At 38.2% G+C, this 17355-nt stretch overlaps 1 non-coding gene across 1 annotated transcript; it reads left to right on the top strand.

Annotated features, from left to right (window-relative positions):
* Positions 1–10570: 10570 nt before the first annotated feature.
* LOC111745917 lies at positions 10571–10689 on the top strand. Its single transcript, XR_002782838.1, has one exon. It is a non-coding gene; the product is annotated as a 5S ribosomal RNA (ribosomal RNA).
* The last annotated feature ends 6666 nt before the right edge of the window (positions 10690–17355 follow it).

Below are 17355 nucleotides of genomic sequence, written 5' to 3'. Positions count from 1 at the left end.
TCAAGGACATCAGAACACTTATTTATTTATTTATTTATTTCCGATTAGTGTTGACATTTAACATTTTTTTATATTAGTTTCAGGTGTACAGCACAGCGGTTAGACATTTATATAATTTATGAAGCAATCCCCTCAATTAGTAGAGTACCCACCTGGCACTGTACATAGTTATTCCAATATTATTGACTATATTCCCTATGCTGTACTTCAGGGTGTTATGTTAAGTGGAGTAAGTCAGACAGAGCAAGATAAATATCATATGATTTTACTTATACGTAAAATTTAAAGAATAAACGAACAAACGAAAAGAGACTCATAGATACAGAGAACAACCTGGTGTTGCCAGATGGGAGGGGACTTGGGGTGAAAAAAAGTGAAGGGATTAAGAAGTTCAAATTGGAAGCTACAAAAGAGTTCTGGGAATAAGAATGAAATACAGCCTAGGGCACCAAGTTCATAAACAGGTTCGAGCAATAATCTGAAGGTGCAGCTGCTTTGAAACAAGGTAGCATCAGACGACCCGCATCGCCACTCATCTGTATCAGGCGATAGCTCAGGCAGCATAAGATCATGCACTAGATCCCCTGAAACAACAATGAAAAAGAGCTAGCTCACCTCAATCCCCAGTCATGCCCGACCCGTGCACAAAGCAGAGAGAATTAACCTCTCTATTATTACCATTCTCCAATTTCCCAAAAGAGAAAAAACCTCTTGCAGTGGAAACTTCAATGTTTTAATCATTTTAGAAATAACTATAAAAATGATACTATTAATATGTTCTAAGAGTCTTTGGCACTAGGCACTAAGTAGACCAAACCTCTTTTCAGTTGTTGTTGTTGCTTTTTCCTGTTTACTTTCTTTTCTTGTCCCTTCATATGGATACTTTTCTCTTATAGTTTCCAGTTATTCTCCCAAACAACTTTTTGTTGTTGTTGTTGTTGCACAGAGCAACAAAAGTGACAATAAGAGCAAAGAACAACAATCTAGCAGAAAGGCCAGCCTACTTCTCATCCACATCCCTATTGACAATATCCCAGTATTTCGTGAAACATATTGAAGGCTCTGGCTGGTATTCATAGATAATCTCTGGTGCTTTGGGTTACTAACTCTTAATCATAAAGTAATTTTCTTCCGGTAAAGATAATTAAATAACTTTACGAGAAAGAGGTTTCTAACGGAGGAAGAGGGCAGGAATTGAATCCTCTGTCCATCTTAGGTGTCTAAGATGGTAATGATATTTGCCTGTTCTCAGAGAATAGAGATGCTGATAATTGTTAGAGACTTGAGAGGATACTTCAGATTTAAATCTTCTAAACTAATTGACAAGTTGCTTATTATTTAGAAAACCAACAGTAAAAGAGAAGGCAAATAGGGATAGAGGTTTCTAGATACTTGGTTAATTACCCAAACTGAATTACCTATTTGATTGAATAGTAAATATTTTTTAAAATGTCCTTGATTTACCTTTTTAAACAAGTTAATCAAATTGAGTATGCCACTCTGTGACAAATTTTTAAATTAAAATCTGGATGCAAGTTTTAATAAAGATGTGCCACTTTTGAGTAAAAGAAGTTATCTAGGAAATATAATTTTCATACTGAAATTTGGGCATGCTCTCAATTTATTTAAAAACATGTAAGTCCACTTGAAAATGTTATATCCTGAAGCATCCTGTATCTGTGGATGCCACAGTTATAAGAATTATATTGTTTGGAATGCTAATATTAGAGTAACATGAGGCTCTAACTCAGGGATTGACAAACCACAGTCCATGGGCCAAATCTGGCCCATCGCCCATTTTATCTAAAGTTTTATTGGAAAAAGCTACAGTCATTTGTTTAGTTATCATCTATCACAGCTTCCACACTATAGTGGCAGAGCTAAATAATTGTGGTAAAGATTGTATACGTTGCAAAGCCTAAATATTTGTTACCTAGCGTTTTACAGAAAAAGTTTACTGACCCCTCTCTGTAGAGGGCTTGAGCTTATAGCACAGTGTTTACTGACAGTTCCTCTTTTCCTAGACATGGAAGATGACGATAAAACCCTCTCGTCTGTCTTTGTATACGTGAGGCAGATAGATGCATTGATGGTCACCACATACCATTTAGAAGTGAGTTGGCATCACAGATGAAATTAGTTCACTGTTACAGATTTTATTTCTTCCTCAGGACAATATTTTATGAATTCATGGTGTTGTACAAGAGCGTTCACAATAGAGTCTAATTAGTTGCCTATAGAGTAATCAGCCCTATTTTAGATGGACAACTGAAATTACACATATATACTGAGCTGGGATCACCATGTATTTACACCAGCAGTATGATGTTTTTGTCTGTAATAAACAAAGTGAGCAACCCGGAAGACTTTAGATCATGGCAGATAATCAAACTCTGATCCTAAAATTTGGTCCTCCATCTAGTTGTTTTTTTTTTTTTTTTTTTTTTTTCCAGACACAGCATGGCACAGCGAGGCCGGCAAAACTGGGTAATTGTTGACGCTATTTTTGACTTTTAGATCTGCCTAAGGGAACTTATCTTTCTCCATTATTTTATCACGGTGAATATTATTGAAACTGCCAAGCCTTATTATACACTTACAATTAAGCAATTACTGATTCCACCTGCTCCACTGCAAGTCTAAGAAGGGTTGTTTAAACAGCAGAGTATGAAGCTGTCATTAAAACTGAACCAATAGTAAACACAGACATAGATGAGAGGCGATTTTAGGTGCCAGGAAGGATGATCACTCTGCAACAGTTGAGCTTTGTTTCATTTTCGATAACTGATAAACACCTTTACGAACATCGCCTCGTGTCATCCTCAGCATAAATTCTTGGAGGTGGAAGGAAGGGCAAAGGTCATCCATCTCTGGGATGTGTTCGTGGGAGATTCATTTACTCACCAATGCTTTCGAGTGAAATGATAAAGAATCAAAATCCTATGGAGAAAATTAACTCGTAGTGGGAATCCAAGAGATTTTCTGTTTAGATTTTCTGCAGAATGGTTAGATGATGGTTTGAAGTCATACATGCAGGTAAGGAGTGGCTGAGTCAGGGTTAGAACCCAGACGACATGGCTGCAGAGTACACACAGTTAATGTCTATATGGCCTCAAAATAACAAATATTTATTGAGCAATCACTGATTATTCACATACTAAACACACAAACCTTGTTGTCTGAGATTCTGCTTTGCACCCAACACCACAGGGGAAGGCACTGAAGATAGAGCAAGAAGCAAGGCATTAACTGGACATGTATTTATTTGGTTACTTCTAACCTACTGTGATTATGATGCTTCTTTAAAGAAAAAAACAAACAAAACAAACAAACAAACAAAAAAAACCCAAGGTGCTGCCAAACACATAGCAGGCAATCCTGACATATTTCAGAGGAAGTAAATTTTCAGGCGTGGCTCCAGAGATGAGTAGGGGTTTTGTAGAAGACTGGGAGGAGAGAGATGCATAGATACGGAAAGAACATTTCCAGGCAGAGGGAGCAGTAAGTATGAGCACACTTCACAATCACAGAAGACACGTGTTCTCCTTGAATTCAAACCCTGCCAAACACTCACTCGCTGATTCTTGACATACATTCCTCCTCTGGTTTCTCTCTCATTTCTTTCTTTCTTCTCTCTTCCTACATCTGTTACTTCCTGCAGCTGCCTTTTCCTCTCCTTATTTCTTAATATTGCTGATCCTGAGGGCTCTGTCCTTGGACCTTTTTCTCGCTTTAATTCTTAGATCGCATCATCTACTCCATGGATTTGATTGCTATCTATACACTAGTAAGAATGACTTTCTACAGCCTGGTCACAACTCTATTTTGAGAGCCAGTCCTGTGTATGTGGCTGACCACTAGTGCACCTGTCTTCCTCAGAGTTTTACAGGTATCTTAACCTCAATCTGCCCCTTAATGCAATTCTGTTAATTCTGCTTCCCAAGCGTCAATCAAATGTGACACTTTCCTTCTACCCCCTTCGCCATTACCTGTAGTGCTACCTATGGCACCTACGTAACTGTATTACCCCTTGCCAACCATCCCCTGTACCAATCAGAATACTTTATCAAGAATGCAAATCTGATTACGTCAGTCCGTGTTTACACTTACATTGTCCTTAGGATAAGATGGAAGGCACAGGTCTCCATTCTCTGACGGCCATTTACCACCATGTCAGCCCCATTTCTTATCACTCCTACATTCCATATATTCTCGACTATTGATCGGGTTATATTCTTTGTTATCTCCCAGTCCATTTTCTACTTCCTCCTATTCCATTATGTTTGACCATTTCCTACCTGTGCTCCATGGCACGACCCTTTCTCTTATGCTGTATTTCTCTGTATTTCTCTTACTCAGATTATTCTACGATGGTTCCATAGCCCTGTACTCTCCCCAACGTTGCATTCATCACATTTTATGATATTGTTATTTAATTATTTGTGACTACCGGACACATATCTCTCTAGCTTTTTGTTATAACTACATCATCTAGCATAGTGCCTGGCACGCAGCAACCATGTCATAAACACTCATAAACTTACATGAATAACTGTCATAACCTCAAGAATCATATACTTGTAATATCACAGAATAATGTGAGCTTTTGGATGAGAGGCAAGTTTGAATCTAGGGTTTGCCACTTATTTTCTGTTATTGGTTTTGACAAATAACTTCTCTGAACCTCAGATTTAACCTGTGAAATAAGCATAATAGTAACCAACCCGTAAGGTTGTTGTTTACATTTAAAAGTTCTGTAAAGGACAGGGCATATTTAAGTGTTCCACGAATGGGAGCTTTTAGCTAATTAACTTAGTGCCTTATAAAGTGAACTTGCATCAAATGCCTCCTAGTTTGGAGAGTGTTGGTGTGATCTGACTTGAAATCCTCCTCCCCCTGCTGCTCAATTTCTTGAGGAGCTCTCTTAATTTTAAATTTGATTTTCTATAATATCCTATCTGACCTTCCAAAGAAAATCCACTCACAAGGAGCCACATTAGATGCCACTTGTCATTCTTACGTGGAACTTACTTTGTTCACAATTACGAGTCCTAGTTAGCCACTGTCTTCATTTCCTATTGCTGCTATGACAATTGCCATGAACTTCATGGCTGAAAACAAATTAAATTTATTATTTTTTAGTTCTGAGGTTCAGAAGCCTGAAGTCAGTTGTCGCTGTGTCATCAGGGCTGTGCTCCTTCTAGAGGACTTTTCCTTCGAGAGGCTGCCTGCATTCCTTGGCTCGTGGGACCCTCTGACTTTCAAGTCAACAAGAGCCCATCAAGACTTTCTCACCATACATCACTCTGACATTGACCCTACTGCTCCTCTCTTCCACCTTTAAGGAGCTCGGTGATTCCATTAAGCTTATCTGAATGATTCACGATGATCCCCTTTTTTAAAAAATGATTTTTTATATTTTATTTTTAATTATAGTTGACTTATGATATTATATTAGTTTTAGGTGTAAAACATAGTGATTAGACATTTATATAACTTACAAAGTGATCGCTCTGGTAAGTCTAGTACCCACCTGGTACTATATCTAGTTATTACATATTATTGATACATCCCCTGTGCTGTAATTTATATCCCCATGACTATTTTGTACCTACCAATTTGTACTTCTTGATCCCTTCGCCTTTTTCACCCCACTTCTCAACCTATTTCCTCTTTCTTACAGTCATTTAGTTAGCATAAGTCCAGTCAATGCTCTAAGACATACTATGAGGTAAGTATTAGTCCATTTTATGGATAAGAAAAAGAAGCTCTGCAAGATATCTTTTTTTGCTGGTCATAACTAGCCATTGGCAGAACAGGGTTTCAGCCTCTTTGTTCCAGGCATTGAGTTCTTCGTCCTTTGCTTGAGGTCCTGAAGCAAAGGACGAAGAATTAGAACAGAAATCTTAAAGGATTGGGTGGGTGAAGGGAAGTTTCAATTCTTCCTGGTTACCTCACACAGTTGCCCTGAATTTTGCAATTTGTTTAATCTGCAGAATAACCTTGTAGGTGTAGGAATGTGATTTAGCATTTCCTTGTCCTTAAAACCATGCAGGGGTAAACAAAATTTGGATTACTTGTAAAATGTCACTCAGTAAAACTGATTTTGTGTGGCTTCTTTCTGTCCTTGCTCATCCTGGCCAAGCACTGACCCCAGTTTATTGTGAGATGAATGTATCTGCTTCGATACTCGGCGTGTTACCTGAGATAGGTCTCCTCACTCTGAACCCCAGCAACAACACCAGGGACCCCAAATACTCAAATCAACTCCCGTTTTCAAATGAGAAACATGAGTGTCCTTTGTGTAGAAATACAAAAACCCAAATCCATAATTTGCGAAGATGGAAGCCATTTTAAAGATTATAAGTAGAGCAATCGTTTTGAACGCACACATGGCTACCCCGAGCAGGCTCTTGTTTCTCTTGCTTCTTACTGCCAGCAAAATGTTGGAAGATTTCTTATATGTGAACGAAATTACTCCTCTCTCATATACTGAATTCTGTTGCAAATGTCATTGGGGCGTATTTTAATGTGTTTGACTCATTTCTGGAGGTGTTTAAACCCTCTGTCTTATGAATTAGATGTGTCTGTGTTAATAAGATATATATACCAATAAATTCTAGATCTGGAAATTTAAGAAAAACAGAAGTCATATTTAAATCAGTTTTACTGAGTGACATTTTACAAGCAATCCAAATTTTGTTTACTCTACCCCTGCATGGTTTTAAGGATAAGGAAATGCTAAATCATATCCCTACACCTACAAGGTTATTCTACAGATTAAACAAATTGCAAAATTCAGGGCAACTGTGCGAGGTAACCAGGAAGAAATGAAACTTCCTTTCTCCCACCCAATCCTTTAAGATTTCTGTTCTAATTCCTTTATCAAATGCTTCCTTTCCCATGGTGCAGATACGGTGCTCAAAGCTTTGAAGATAGACTTTGTTTTAGTCCATGTTTCCTGTTACCCTTGGGATTTGGGGCTGTGGTAAGGTAAGAAGAAAGGGAGTCTGGCTCACAATTATTCTCATGGAACTTAAAGACAGGTTTAATCTTTACTTCAATCAAGTTAATTGAGGAGAATGATATTAAAATGCTTTTTGTTTCCTTTTTTTTTTTTTTCTTGAGGAAAAGAAAAAAGAAAGAATGTTTCTTTGCGCTGGAAAATATACGAGTCCTTTTGGGAGAACAAACATAATTCATTGTCACTCAGGCAACTAATGAGGTCACTTCCTGGTCGCTGAGCTTATAGGTTATTGAAACCACTGGGGTTTTGTTAAAAATAACCATCTAATAAATCTGCCCCGTCTTTTAATTAGGATCATGGTGATAACTTTCTTATAGGTTATTTTTCCTTTTTCAGAGCAACTTAAAAAGCCGTCCAAATTCATATACCATGTAGAGTTGGGTGCAATTGATAAACCCTGCTGGAATTGAAAATCGATTGCTGTGGATTTGTAAGAAAAGGTTCTAAATAATTTAAACATAGTGACAGAGGCCAGATTAAGCCAGCACACTGTTTCCCTTAAGTGAGTTTAAAGTTTTCTCAAAACGTTGGACAGTTTTGAACTAAACACATCTCTTTAAAACCTATACAGAAGGGAAAAAGTCATTTTTCCACATATGCTCAGGCCAAATATAGGTATTGCCCTCACTTCGCACTTTGGGAATATTCTAAAAATTGTGTTAACACAAAAGTCAATCCACATATCCTATAAGAGCATCAGGGAACTTTCTTGTTTTAAGGAGGCAGGTGGTGAAATTTCAAGTTGATTTTTTATACAAAACCACTAGGTCCCCTCTTTGTTAAGTTAAGTATGGCAGCTGCAGCATAATCCCAAGGCTCCCAGCCTGAGTCAGGGTTCCTGGGTCCTCGGGATGCTTCCTAGTCATTCAGGATTTGGGTAATGGCAAACCCTCCTGAATTTCAGCTTCTTTTTCTGCGAAAGGGGAAAAATAGTACCAACCTCATGGTCCTTGTGTGACTTGTACCCATCCATTCATTCGATATTAATTAAGCAACTAATAAAAAATATAGTAGCAGAAACTAAGCTTTATTGAGCTCTTTCTGTCCACCAGGCACACACGTGGCCTAGAATGAGTTGCAACCGTGCCTAGATATTGATCTTTTCTGACTGCGGGAAAGCAGGGATGTCCAGGCAACGTGCCTCTGGCCACAAGCAGCAGTATCTTTTCTGTCAGTGTTAGGTATAAATATAACCAATCTCTCAGTGTTCTAAAGCATGGAAAAGACTGAGAAGCGTAACTGATAACACATTCTATCAATTAAGTTTATTGCAACACATTCTATAATTAAGGAGCTGGAAGCATAGAGAAGTTAGCTACATTGACCAATGTCATACAGCAGGCAAGAAGTGAAGCTGTCATTTGAGTTTAGGCTTATCTGATCGTGAAAGTTAATTTTATGTGTCAACTAGACCAGGCGAAGGGATGCCCAGGTAGCTGGTAAAACATTATTTCTGAGTGTGTCTCTGAGAGCGTTTCTGGAGAAGATTAGCATTTGAATCAGGAGACTGAGTAAAGAAGGGTCACCCTCACCAATGTGAGCCGGCATCATCACATCTCTTGAGGGACTGAATAGAGCAGAAAAGATTCTTGCTCTCTTTTCTCGAGCTGGAATACGCATCTTCTCCTGCTCCCCATACATTGGAGCTCCTGGTTCTTGGACCTTTGAACTCCAGAATGTATAGCAGCAGCCTCCCTGGTTCTTAGGACCTCAGCCTCAGACTAGGAGTTATACCACTGGCTTTCCCGGTTCTCAGGCCTTCAGACTCAAACTCAATGATGAAACCACCTTACCTGGTTCTCTAGCTTGCAGTTACTAGATTGTGGTACCTCTTGGTCTCCATGACTCAATACCTGTGTGAGCCAACTCCTATAATAAATCTATATTTATATGCATCCTACTGGTTCTGTTTCTCTGAAGAACCCTGACTAATACACTGATTGAAGCTATGTTCTTATTTACCAAACGCTATTGCAATTATCATTATATTAATGTTGTTTTTCAAATAAATCTAGTTCACCCCTCTTTAAGGCACACTGTAGGATTTCACTTCTTTGACCTCTCGAGGTTACGTGTGACCAACGACTTTCTTTGGCCAATTAAATAAGAGAAGTGACATGAGTCAGCTCTAAGTTGAGGCTTCAAGAGCTTCCTTTCTCATTGTGGCAGTGACTAGATGTCAAGATGATGTCAAGATGATGCCTCTGTCAACCCAAGTGTCACCCAGACAGACCACACTGACTAAAGCCGTCTTATGTAGTGCATGTAATGTGAGTAAGAAACACAGTTTTGCTGTTTTGTTAAGACACTAAGATTTGGGGAGTGTTTGTAACCACAGCATAACCCTCTCTCCTGGGACAAGTATGCTGCTACTAAATATGTAGTAGGCTGTCAGCGGTGTGCTGGTAAATCATCTTGGAGGTTGGAGCAAGACGTCACTTGTAACACTGGGTGATTTTTGTGGTGCAAATACTCCCATGATGGCTGATTTTAAGCTACTGATATGACAGTGCTGAATGTGGAGTTGGGACAAGATGGACAAAATCAGCTCTGGCAAGTCAGGAGAAGGCCAGCCTCAGGATCCCATTGGCTCAGTGTCAATGAAATAGATCTGACTCCTGAATTCATGGCTCTTGCAGACCGGAGAAGCAAAATTAAATGGGGCAATAGAGAAAGATGTCTATGAGTCCCATTTGTAAAGAATAGAGTGACCGAAGGAAGGGCCTCTCTTATCCTTAAATACAGATCTTTCTTAACCTGGCATCCACCAGCAAGTAGGTATTAAAATTGTTGCCACATGGCCTATCAACAACTATATGCTTGTCGGAGTCAAAATCATTCCCAAGCCACGGATTCACTCCTTTTGAAATAAGCACCAATTCTAAATATACCTAGTTCCATTAGAAATGTGCAATACACTGATGTACATTGGAATATTTATATATGTTTTTGCGACATCAAATTCTCTTTTGAATCAATCTAACCTTACCTGACACTCCTTTCCCAATAATAACAACATTCTGAAATAATTTTATACAGATTGGGAATACTGTAAGTAAACATTCAGAAACATACGATTACCGGATAGTCCTCTGTGACAGAGACTAGATAGATGCTCATCAATCCTATTCTATTTTTCTGGACACAATAGAAAACTACATTTTCCAGCCTCTCTTGTGGTACGTTGGAGACTAAGGAAGCAGTGATGTCCAACGTGGCCAGATCTGGCCACACATGATTTTCCTCGCTCGATTTACTGGTTGGCTGGCTGAAAGTGGAAGATCCAGTAAAGGACTCCAAGGAGACTGGGAAGTAGTGACACCACCAGAGAAGAGCCAGGGTTCCTAGATTACTGGAATAAGCCCACCTGCTAAATGCGGATTGGACTTTCTACTCAGTTATTTTGTGTTATTGATGCATTTATAGCAGCTGGTGTTCATGCCCCTGATTGATATCTCTTCTTACCTGGGAATAGATTATATTTGCTTGGAATGAAAAGGTTAGCATATTATTTTGTGTTTTTATGTACATGAAGAAACTGGAGTCTATGGCCATGCCACCCTGAACAAGCCTTATCCCGTCTGATCTTGGAAGCTAAGCAGGGTCGGGCCTGGTTAGTACTTGGATGGGAGACCACCTAGGAAGACCAGGTGCTGTAGGCATAAAAAATAAAAAATAAAAAATTGTAAGCTCACAAGATTCTTACAATCTGTGAGGTCAACCAAGGGTTGCCTCGCCTAAAAAAATAAAAAGAAAAAAAGAAACTGGAACAGACTATTCCAGTAAAACAATTGAGTAAGCCATGACACAGTTTAGATTACCTACACAGAAAAAGAGGTAATCCAGAAAGGGCTAAGAACATGGCCTGCATTTATTAAGAGCATTAAAGATTACCAAAGAGCAAAATGAATAATCGTTTCATACTTTTTCCCAGTAGATACTTCCCAGTATCTTTTAACTTTTGAAAGATAGCAGTGGGGCTTCATAATATGAAGTTATTTGTAGAAATAGCTCTTTTAACAATGGGGCTTATTGTTGAAGCCAGCAAATTTGGTTTAGATGGAATCAAAATGCTGTGATTCTTGATATATTAACTCTTTAGATGCAAAAGTAAGTGTTTGTTAAAACTCTTTGGTAAAAAATCACATAAGTAATTAACAGCCCGTGACAGCTACCACATTGCACCCCCGAGATGGCCCTTAAGAAAAGACCTGCTGTCCAGTTTAAGATAATTTGATCAGCAAAGTCTTCCAGGTGTCGGCTCCTTCAGTGTTTGCTTCAGCTGCAGAGAGCTGCCTTGCCCATGGCCAGGCAATACCTGAATGTCATTCATCCAATGCCCCATCGTGGCTGGAGTGACCAGAGATTTTCACTCCTGAGCCGCCCGGTGGGTTGGCTGAGGTTTTGTCTGGCCAGTATCCCAGTCGAAGTCTTCCTCTGCCCAATCCTGCCTTTGACTCCTTCTTTCCAAAGGGATTAATCCTTGAAAAACATTACTCACCCCAAATTCCATTTCAGCATCACCTTCTGGAGAACCCAACCTGTCACATAGACTATTGAGGGGCTAGACAACTGATAAAAATACATATATTTAAAATCTAAATTTAAATATTAACTCTTGCTCCACCAGATGACACATATATGCTAATATTTGCTCTGGAAAAATGCTAGAGATTTTTAATCTTCAAAATTTCTGACCATATTTTTTTCTACATTTGTGTTTCACAAAGTAGGGTATTGGAACATATTTTTTAAAGAAATTCTTAACAAAGGACCCTTTTTTCTTCCCCTATTCCAATGAAGGAAAAGAAATTAATTAGTTGATTAATTCAAAGCAGTCATGTATGTTAGAAATTATCAGAGTCTATGGCAACAAATTGTATATTTGCATCTCATGATTTCTTTTTTTATATTTAAAAAAAAACAGTCATAGATGTTGATGAGAATGATTTTTACTAGATCTGTACCTTGGCTTCAGTCTCTTACCCTAAAATGATGATCATATGTAAAAATACATCATAAGGCAAAAGTGATCTAATATATCTTTCAATATTTATCCTTACCATGATTCTAAACCTCTATTCACTTAATCTTATAAGATGGTTACTCTTAGAATTACAGCCACTGACACCCGTTTTGGCTGTTTATTGAAATAATAATCCAGTTTATCTCAGTTTCTACTATTTTCTATTTCTGAAGTTTATAGCTGGTGCCATTCTTATGTAGAACTGAGAAAGCTATCATAACTATATTATGTGATAGAGGACACTATAAAATGTCTCTTTTGCAAATCTATCTCTGAATGTCTGCCATAGAGCCTGGCAAGTACCACTAATGACCTTGTTCCTCAGATTATGAAGAACAATTAGTATTTAGTGAATATCATGTTTAGTTAGTTATTATATGTATTGTTTAGTGTATCGTATGGTTACTTGTTATTATAAATACCTTATAGGAAATTATCTCAGTGAGTCCTCGAAGCAGCCCTATATAAAAAGCATTCTTATCATGGTCATCCAGTTTCACTAATGAGGAAACGGAGGCCCAAAGAGACCCAATAATGCACCCAAAGTCAAAGATTTAGCACAGATAAAATCAAGATATCCACCCAAGCAGTAGCCTACTCACTATGTTGTACAGCTAATATTTAAAGTACTGGTTTCTGGGAGTCCTTGAATAAAGAGTAAATACCAATAAAAAAAGACAAATCATTATATTAGTAGTTGTGCTTAATAAATGCTTGTTATCTAATTATTTATGTGCCTAGGCAATTGAAACACAAGTTAGAATTAATTTATCAACATTTATCTAGTGGGAGACTGGGACGTAGTAAAATAGGATATAATTGTGAGGGGGAGCGGTGAAGAGGGGGAAGAGGGGGAAGGGGGAGGGATGGGCTGGAATAAGAACTTTCAGAAAAAGGCAGTTCGGATGGGGAGACACATTGAATGGGTTTTTTGGAGCCAGGGAAGAGAAGCATAAACCCAGTGACTGCCTTGTGACGACTTGCGGGTAGGATTTAATGCACAGAAAGAGAAAGAGAAAGCAGCTCCGTGCCAAGAAATGATTTTTCTCTCCTGCTGATCTTTTCCAACATTGTTTTTAATTTCTCTCCATAACACCGAAGCACAGTGACAGCACGATAATTCACTTTGAATTTTCAAATGGACTCAAATATGTCTGGAACTTTAAAGCCACAGAAGAATGTTTAGTTTACAAAATTAAATGTACAAAAAGTATTCACTTTGCCTATAAGATGGTAGAATTTGGGCATCTGTTTACATGAGTTTAGTTTCTAACTGAAATTCAAAATGCAAGATCTATTGACTTTTGTGTGTGTGTTTTTTATTCACTATATACTCTTTTCTGAGCCATTTCTGTAATTCTTTGAGTTCCAGCCCTAGATGAATCACACGCTTTACTAAGTGTTTTGATTTGTCAACATGCTGGCTTCTTAGAAAGTAACCGAAAGTATGATTTTTCCCTTATGTTATCAAAGAAAACCAAATTTAAAGACAGTTGTAGAATGGGTTTTCATATCTCAGATGATCACTTATCTAACCTATTCAGTTCCAGTTTTGCTTTCTCCAAAACATTTTTACGATTGAGCCAGTCCTATAATAACTAGCTTTGTAAAGGGAAGGGGAGGGACTTTTGCATGGGCTGATTACAATGTTTATGTAAATTACTTCCAAGTTTGATAGATCTCTTTCAAAAGACAAGGGCTCTTCCTGTTATTATTTTGCTCAAATCTGCTTGACTCGTTGATCTTTGTATTATAAAAACAAAATGCCTGTACTGAATCCTGACATGTCACTAGTTTGACAGTGCCAAATTACCTTTCAAAAGTGGCAAATGTTTCAGCCTGTCTTCTTTTAAAAAAATCTGTTCTAGTCGCTGAAAAAGAGCAGAGCTCACATCAAATGTGACTCATGAAAACAAATCCGATGCTTTTCTCGCTCCTCCCCTTCCCCTTTAAAAATCGGATCTTGTATCCTGTCACTTTCTGACTCCTTGAAAGTAGGATAAAATTCTTGAGCTGGAGAAGGTGTGTTTGGCTCAATTTTTTGTGGTAATTCAGCCAACCATTTCAAGAATGGGGAGGAAGAGTGTTCATCATTATAATGTGTAATGATATTACAATTTTTATACAGCCATCTCCCACCAATTTACTTCTATATCATCAATTATCTGTAAAATGGGTAATTGTAAAAAAAAAAAAAAAAAAAAAAAGCCCATCATGGGTTAGGTTTAGGTTACCACAGTTACTGCTCTAAGCTCAGGTCTCCAGGACAGAAATGCACACACGTGGCAAGTAGTAGTAAACCAACTTCCTTTCCTCCCCTTCTTCAGCTATTCTGTTCAGAAGTACTGACAGCTGTTCAAATAGCTCCTTTTCTACTCCCAGTCATGGGAAGTGGCATGATGGTTTAGGAATAAAATTACATGTACACTTCCCACAATTCTGGGATCGGTGGATGATAATCCTGGCAGGTAACCAAAGTTACTTAAGAGGTCTGTCCCATATTTCAAACAGAAATCAGTGTGTTTTATTTGACCTTTGGTCAGAAAGCTGGGTGTGTCATATAAATATGCTCTTTCCTCCTTAATGTCAACATGGCCACACTTTTATTTTGATGTATAATTTACACAATTGCAATATTTAAAATTCGATCAATATTTACTGAGTTCTTACTGTATGTATGCCGGTTACTGGGCTAGATCCTATTGACAAATAACGTAGGTGTTAGACCTGTTCTCAAATTGAAAATTCTCCATGGATGTCCCTTTCAAAATCAACTGGATCTGTCTAAGGGACAAAACAAAGAAGGGACTTAGCCTTTGGTGTGGAGGGGACCATCTATGAATATCTAGAGGCACGTTTGGTTGTTACATCTGGGGAGGGGATTGGTGCTTCTGGCATCTAGTGGGAAGAGGCCAGAGATGCTACTAAACATCATGCACAAGACAGCCCCTCCCCCCATAACAAAGAAGGATGTGGCCCAAAATGTCAATATTGGTGAGATTGAGAAAACCTGTTGCAACACAACTACATAAACAAGGAGGATGCGGTAGAAAAGAATACCTGGCCTTTCTCTAAATCATGTTGTTCTCTAGGAAGAAGACAATTTCGTATTGATCTTTGAGGACAGCAGAAGGGGCATATGGGCAGGGGTGGCCCTGAGAATGATTGAACGGTCTTTCTAAAAGGTCTTACCCTCTGCTCTTAGGGACCACAATTGTTGCAAATGAAACGTACTCACCAACTAGTCCTTAAAATAACAAAAGCTATAATGTCAACACCAACAACTAACTCGTACACAGCACTTAGTATGAGCTGACCATTGTCCTAAAAGCTGCTCATGCTAACTTCGCTGTTGAGGTGGGTACTGTTATTATTACAGTTAGGAAACTGAGGACTAGAGTGGTTAATTAGTAGCCCTGGGGCCACTCAGCTGGAAGTGGTAGAGCCTTGATTCTAACCTAAGTGGTTCGGATTCAGAGCCTGTTCTTCACTGCATGCAGCTAAACGGCCTCTTCCGATGTTAGCTGTTGAAATTTTATTCCCTCTCAGCGACATTCCAGGTATGAGATCTTAGACAAGTTATTTTCTCCATGTGTCGCTTTTATGATCTTGTAAGATGGATGTACGATTTGATTTGGGTTGTGGTAGGGTTTAAATGAGTTAATGCGCGTAAGGCATTATAACTGAAAAAGAGTAAGTTTTCAGAAAATTTTATCCACAATGTTGATGATGAGTCTCTTATGTGGCGTGTGCATTTTAAGATAGCGGATGTGGTGAGGAGACAGTGCATAGATTTTGGAATCTAGTAGAGCTGGTCGACATCTTTTCACGGCCTGTAATTAGCTATGTGACTTTGACCACGTGAAGAAACTCTTCGAGTCTTGTTTTTCTTTTGCTTTCTTAAGAAAAAATTGCTAAATGGAAATGATCTTTTGGAATTTTTTTTTTCTGTAGAAATGTGTAATATCGCATGTGAAGTAAAGAGGAATAAACCAACAGAAATGAAATTTTGAACATTGTGAGCCATTGGGAATCATAATTTCATATTTGCTTTTCTATCGTCAGCTGATCTGTGCTAGTTAAGTGTATTTTGTCTTTTTGTAAAATCATCTATTTTGGGAATATCACCTTCTGTTCTTAGGTAGTGAGTATGTGGTCACTAAGAAGTTTTACATGCTAACAGGAAATTCTGTGTGTGTGTGCGTGTGTGTGTGTGCGCACATGCACATATGAAGAGGCACACGCATACAGAAGACCAAACAAGAGGGCAAAGACTTGACATATTTTGTCTACTGGAGCGTATAGGCACAAAGCCTTTTAACAGGTGGTCTAGAAAGAGGGCATGGCATAAGGCTGGGCAGTGAAAAGCTGGTCGTGGTGGTTGGTTTGAGAGCATATCAGCTGCCAGGGGATGCAGTTGGTATGGTTAGAAACCAGGTGTCTATAAACATTATTCTTGGCTTTTATTAGTCAAATGTCCATAACCCAGCATTGGTCCTGTCTGAGATTATTGATGCTTTTCTACAGCTTGTTCCTGTTATACACGATGGCTTTTTGCTTTTTAAAGATATTTAAATAGAACTGTCTCTCTCTGTGAATATGTGTCTTCAAACGGGGTCCTTTTTAGGAAAACAAACTATATATCATTAAGTTAAAGGTGTATGACTTTGGATATACAGTTAAGAGACATTTGGGAAGTCACTAACAAGGCTTTTTTATGAATCAGTTATTGCAGTGTGAGGAATGAAGACTATGACACAAGTTTATGAAGTGTGTGTCATTAAGTGCTGCTTTGATACACTAACTTTTTTAAAAAAAAGACATTTTTTGTGCAGATACAGGGGATGAGTTACTAAGAAGTTTGAATCATAGGATCAGTCTGTTATATTTTGATTAATATTGATGTTTTGTTTTTGATTAAAAGCTGTGATTCCGAAGTCTGATTTTAAAAAATAATTTCTTCTGGTTTGTTTTAGAAGAGTAAATATGTTTATAATTGATTCTATTCCATTGCCCAAGGTTTAGAGAAAATCCTCAGATCACTTTTGTAATATATTTTGTGAATGTTTGAATAAAGTAGCCACATTATTCTGCAGTTTCTAACTAGTTAAAGGTTATGTCAATGAGTGGTTGAGTACCATGCAAAAGAGGTCATTGAACTCAGCTGTCTTGGCTTTTTTTGTCAACTTTTTTTTTTTGATGGTGGTTGTTTTGTTTTGTTTTGTTTTATTATCCTGTCCTCTATTGATTCTACTCCTGAACATAAGTCAGGAGTCAAAGAAGATGTCAGACTCAAGAGGCG

This window comes from Pteropus vampyrus, unplaced genomic scaffold, assembly GCF_000151845.1.
Source record: "Pteropus vampyrus isolate Shadow unplaced genomic scaffold, Pvam_2.0 Scaffold169, whole genome shotgun sequence".
In the NCBI taxonomy this organism is placed as follows: Eukaryota; Metazoa; Chordata; class Mammalia; order Chiroptera; family Pteropodidae; genus Pteropus; species Pteropus vampyrus.
Note: the sequence above shows the minus strand (reverse complement) of the source record. Positions and strands in the feature narration are given on the sequence as shown.